The following is a 6,000-nucleotide window of genomic DNA, read 5'->3' as shown; positions in this document are numbered from 1 at the left end:
CCAGATTATTTCCATCAAAACTTGGATACTGTTCAGCAGGAATGAGATCCTGGAAATGGCTATACTTAGAAGCGCAGCTGAGAACATCTTTGATAAAAACCGAACGGGTCATTTTCTCACAGGCCCTTGAGTTGTTCAACATTCTATTCTTAAATCCTGTCTGCTGCCTGTTCGTCTGCCTGTCTGCCTACCAGTCTGTCTGTCTGTCTGTCTGTCTGGGCTATGCAGTCTGTGACCATGCGTCTCTGTAATCATTGCAGCTCCTAACCCTGAGGAAGTGACACGTGTTTTAATAAATCATGATAATGGCCAGGCAGGGGAGGCTTTAAGGACTCAGTCTGCATCAACAATGATTGTCTATGTTTGGCAGAGAGCCTCTAATGTATGATTACAATGAAAACATGCATGAGTAACTTGTTTACGGTCCATCCTAAGCGCTTTATGCATTGCACTAGCTGTCGGTCTGAAGGAAGAGAGCTGAGGGACACGTAGAATGCTCAACCTGCCATGGTGCTGAGTCAGCGGGAGGAGGACCAGGGAAGATGCAGGCTCGGGGGGTCCAACCTCCCTTCCCCACCCACCCACTCACTCACTCAGCACACAGAGGCAGAGCCTGGGAGAAGATGCAGGACGCTCCATAGCGGAGGCCATGACTTCTGCTACATGCTGCCTACTCTTCAGGCTATTAGCTAAGTGAAGGTGACAAGGGAATTGTGCTGTCGGTTTTTTTTTACGGTTAGAAGTGTGGATGATGCACCAGAACCAAAGGCACACTATTATCCTGTAGGTGGATGAAAGATGTGTGTGATTTTTTTATGTTTACGTTGAATCGTTCTCTCTCTTCTTTGTTGCGGGGCACAGGAGCTGACCTGTGTGGGGAGCGGCCATCTCTGAGGACCACAGGGAGACATAGTAGCAGGTGGGAGGACTGCTGGTGAGGGTCAGCTCACAGTCATGCAGAATGTGAGACAGGGAGTAAGAGAGGCGTGGGGGCGACAGGGCAAAGAGGCAGTTATCTACCGCCCTCCCCGATCAGCATTCATTAAGTCTATGATTCCGAGTCAAGGAGTAGTTCTGAAAATGTCCTGTGTTCAAGGTTTTACCAACTTCAGAAGCTGTACATTTGTTCCCATGCTACCTAGACACATGACTGATAACGATGATTTACAAAATGTTTTTGTACCAACTGACCCCATCATCCCATATATATTTTATTTTTTGTTTTGTTTTTTAAATGCCATGTCAGATTAGGCCAGAATACAGCAGCAGGTTGATGTTATAAAACAGACAAAGGTTATGGTTACAGGGGTGTGGATGTGACCTTTGAGAATCTAGGATCCTCATTGGCTGATCCAGGCAGGACCTTCTCTGCTCTCCCCAGATGCCAGATGCCAGCTCACACTCCCCACTGTCAATGCTACTGTGCGACAATCCTGCTTGTCACTCAGTCAGGTAGTAAATCGAGTACAGGTCTTAGGGAATACCTGATTTGTAAATCCTTTGAGCTGTCTTTGTAATGAACCTATGTAATTGTTTTGTGGATCTTCAATGAGACTCATAAGAAAGATGAGGAAGGCTATGATCAAAGATGGCTCCCTGTTGTCACGCTAAATCAAAGTGAGGAAGCTCTGCAGCCGTAAGACCCGGGGCCTTCCTCAGTGCTTCCTCAAAGTGGATCTCTAAACTAAAAGTAGCCTAAAATCAATTTAGTGAAATGTTTAAATGCATATTTAGACTGACAGGAGGAAGGATCAGTTGATTATAACGAGAGAGAGAGAGAGAGAGAGAGAGAGAGAGAGAGAGAGAGAGAGAGAGAGAGAGAGAGAGAGAGAGAGAGAGAGAGAGAGAAAGAAAGAGAGAGAGAGAGAGAGAGAGAGAGAGAGAGAGAGAGAGAGAGAGAGAGAGAGCGAGAGAGAGAGAGAGAGAGAGAGAGAGAGAGAGAGAGAGAGAGAGTAGCATGAACTGATATTACTGAACTAAGTCTATGTTGTCGGGAGCTGTTATCTAAAATCTGCCAGTAAACATCCGGATGGTAAAAGAAGCTTCAGACTAATGTGTTTCCTCTCTCCTGCCTTCCTAATCTTCCCATATTAAACCAGAGATTATCTGACGCTGCAATACTAGCCCTCTGACGTCTGTCGCCGTAGAGACACACTGTGGTAGGCTGAAGTCCTGTAAGGTTGGGAAAGCTGTGCTTCTTCTGGTGCGCCTGCCAATAATACATTTTAAAGGCTCATTCCATTATTTCCACAGGCAGACCCAAGGGGGAACACACTGACCCTAAAGAGCACTTGAAGGAAGACCATAATCATCAACATGATTCCCTATAAGCAATCAATGGCTTGGTCAGACTGTATAAACAGGGTTGAATGGTCAGAAATCAACAGGAAAGTGAGCCAACAATGTGACCCAGAAGAGGTGGACTGATGAGGAGGGATGGGTTACTCTCAATCATCAGGCAACCAGAAAAGACACTGACTTTAACATAAAAGGTTTTTACCCATTCAATGTCATATTGGCTGCTTTGGATTTATCACAGACTAGGATATTGGGTTATGCATCATATCCTAGCACAATGGCATTGAAGTCCCAACAGGGTGTCAGTAATCAGCGCCTTAGCTGGACTGCACAGGTAATAATGAAACGGGATTGATGCCCCGTAGATTTCCGTTGTAAACCGGGCACAGCTCTGGTAGTGACAGCCACGGCTGCCAGTAGCATTTGCGGCGGATATCGTTTACGCGAGCTGTGGGTCTAGTCCAATTTAATGGCCGTTGGTCACGGTGGTGCGTGCGTTTATCAGTGAACCTGTGGTTTCAGGCGGAACCCCCCACCTAATAATGGCCTGTAACGGTAACCTGTTGGGCAATGTGGTCATATTTCCATCGACTCTTTATCAAAACGAGGAGATATTGATAATCACTCAGTTTACTAACAGAGGGTAAAGAGATTATTCCTTTGAAACATTTAAAAGGCATTCTACACATTTTATAACAATTTGAATACGTTTATGAATTAATTTGCTTACCATATACTCCCTGGCAATGGATGCCCTCCAATAAGACGTTGAACAGCCACAAGAGACCGAAAACTAAACCCATCTTCACGTTAATGTCAACATTATCCAATTCCACAGTGACAGGTTATCTTCGAGTTGAGAGGCTGCTGGTCAGAACAGTCAATTCAAGCTACTTCTATACCAGATTTCCAACAAATCCGGTTGGAAAGCCGGGTGACAAATTTTGAATTTATATCACTTTTTCGACTCTGCTCTAATTTCGACGAGGGCAGTAGCCCATTTGACCGTTCAGTATTGAATCACAGTGATGTAGCCTACGCACCATACAGTATTACATGTCAGTCATACCGCCTTGGACAGGGCATACAGGTGCCTCAGGACGGTCTCCTTGATAGTGACATTGTAAAGCAAACAGGGGACGAAAGGCTGGAAATTACGCAGAATTTTGCTATCCAGTGGTCTCTTAGAATGTCCGCTCCCCTTTCACTGAATCCAGCTATTTCCATCACTAAACATTAATGAAAGAATTGCTGATGTCCACTTGTAGGTCCCTCATTCTTCACGGCGCACTGGGAGGCAAGCGAGTCAAAAGGCGCTCCGTGATGCTGTGCCGTTGGTGATGCCTTCATACGCCTACCAAGGAGAGAGAGTGAACGTGTCTTCCCTCTGTAGCAACGTTTTCTTTAAGCTCAAGAATCCCTCTCCCGACAGTGCCTGAAACCGGAACGACGAGGCGTCGCTGTATGTCGGTTTTTATATCTAAACGTCTTGACCAGATTTTAATTGAAGAGGAGGATGCTCAGAGACTGTCAGTCACGCTGCGCACTACGTGCAGTACTGCGCTGGAACGAGCCCCCGCTTCCCGCCGACGTCAAGTGCGTGACTCCTCAAATCTCATTTGTATGAGAGGCACTCACGCCCTGAAAAACCGAGCTTGAGAACATGGGCCTAGGAACAATTGTTTTACAAAACGTTAAACTCAGAGCGATGTTGCAGAGAAAACGAAAAATGATTTTCCAGGTAGCATATTAATAATGTATGATGTCATCTGCAGCATTTAGTCAGGAACTTCCATTTTAATCTTCTTCTTAGCGGATGAGTTTAGCCATGTAACTTGCCTCCTAAATGTGTCGATTTGTCTACTGCTGACCACCAGTGGCTATATACTGACCAGAGGGAGTGATCAGCTTGTGCCTTCTGTTCCACACTGCAATTTGTGTTTGCATGTGTTTGTGTGCATGTGTTCTCTCTCTCTCTCTCTCTCTCTCTCTCTCTCTCTCTCTCTCTCTCTCTCTCTCTCTCTCTCTCTCTCTCTCTCTCTCTCTCTCTCTCTCTCTCACTCTTCCTTTCTCTCTCTCTCGCTCTCTCTTTCTCTCTCTGTGTGTGTATGTGTTTGCCACTCTGCACCCACCACAATACATTACAGGAGGACCTGCCAGCCCTCACAAAAATCAGAATAGTGTGGCCCAAAGTAGCATGCTGAAAATTGGCATTGTGTGTCTCTGACATCTTACTGTAGCAGTGTACAGTACAGTACAGAGTACCCCGACTGCCCTCTTCTGGAGCCCGGAGGAGAGGGAGAGTTGAAGGGAGAGCAGGGAGAAGGAAAAGGGGAGAGAAAAACAACATCTGGGAGTTGAGATGTACTGCAAAATCATTGACTGGGAAGATTCCGGGTGAATTCAGATTAGGATAAGGCCCACCTGCTACAGTTCAACTGTGTCTAGCTTCAGAGATGGTGTCTTCTGGTACATTCTCCCCCCTCTATTGTGTTGGTCTTTCACAGCTGCCTATGCCAGCCAACACACGTGTTGCTCAGAGACCACATCATCTGATGCATGTTCTCTGATCCATAGGTCATAGGTTTCATCCACATCTCTAGTTTTGTAAGCTTCTTGCATTCAGAGGTTACTCCCAAGTGAACGCGTGTCCTTGTTGCTCACTTTCAAGAACTGTCTGTGTAGAATTGATCTGCATTCTATTTTGTTGTGTTGAATGGTAGCAGTGAATATAAGTGGTGGTGAGGAGGCTTCCGATGTTGTTCCCGGCTGCGGGAGACAGTTCAGGGTTCTTCTGCAGCCTCTGCTCTGTCGGAGGCACACCTGGAAGAGTGTCAGCAAGCTGCTGTTTATGATAATCTGGAGACTAGCAAATTTGTAGCCGGTGATAAATTAATCTAGATGGGGAGCGAGCTGTGAATCCTGAGAGGACGGAACCTTGCTGTGTCCTTAACAGGGTTATATTTCATCAAGTTGCTTCTTTTCAGCAGTCCGTTCTCTATTCTTTACCTTGAAATGCCTCACCTTGGGGAGGAGTTTCTATTTGAGCCTCCACTGAAGTAAATGTGTTTGGAGGCTATCCAATCTCCTCCATATTCATAGTAGCCTTCATCAAATGAGTGTGTGTGTGTGTGCCCTTAAATCCTCTTTCATAGATTTACTTGCTCACAATTGAGCATTTGTACAGTTACTCCTCAAGGACTATTTGGCTTTGCCACATTCATTGTTTATCCAGGTTGTTCTTAGGTTTTTAAAAAGCACTTTAAGCAGAAAACACCATGGACACAAACGATACACAGCAGCATTAACAGACTTAGCACTGTGCAAGCATTGAGATCATATTAAGATACAGGCTCAAAGATGTTGTAATGTGTACAATTTCTGTTATGTAACTAATGTCATTGTAACGTACTGTTTTAGTTGATGTCATGCCATGTTATTTAGATAACATTCATACAATTTAAATTCCTGCCAAGTCCTAGCTTTTGGGGTGAAAATCCATAATTTGAGTTAGACAGAGAAAAAGTATGTGCGAGAAAGAAAGAGAGTAGTGTACTTATCTTAAGAAGACACATATTTGAGCCTCTGTGGTGAAGATGGCAGCCTAGAGGCCTGTTGAAATAACGGCAGCAGCAATTAGCAGAGCAACAGCTGGGGTGTGGGGGGAGATAAGTGAGACAGGCTGCACCTCAGGGCGAGGTA

The sequence above is a fragment of the Hypomesus nipponensis genome, chromosome 3 (assembly GCF_054491055.1).
Source record: "Hypomesus nipponensis isolate SF chromosome 3, ASM5449105v1, whole genome shotgun sequence".
Classification (NCBI taxonomy): Eukaryota; Metazoa; Chordata; class Actinopteri; order Osmeriformes; family Osmeridae; genus Hypomesus; species Hypomesus nipponensis.
The sequence above is the reverse complement of the archived record's forward strand: the minus strand, read 5'-3'. Positions refer to the sequence as shown.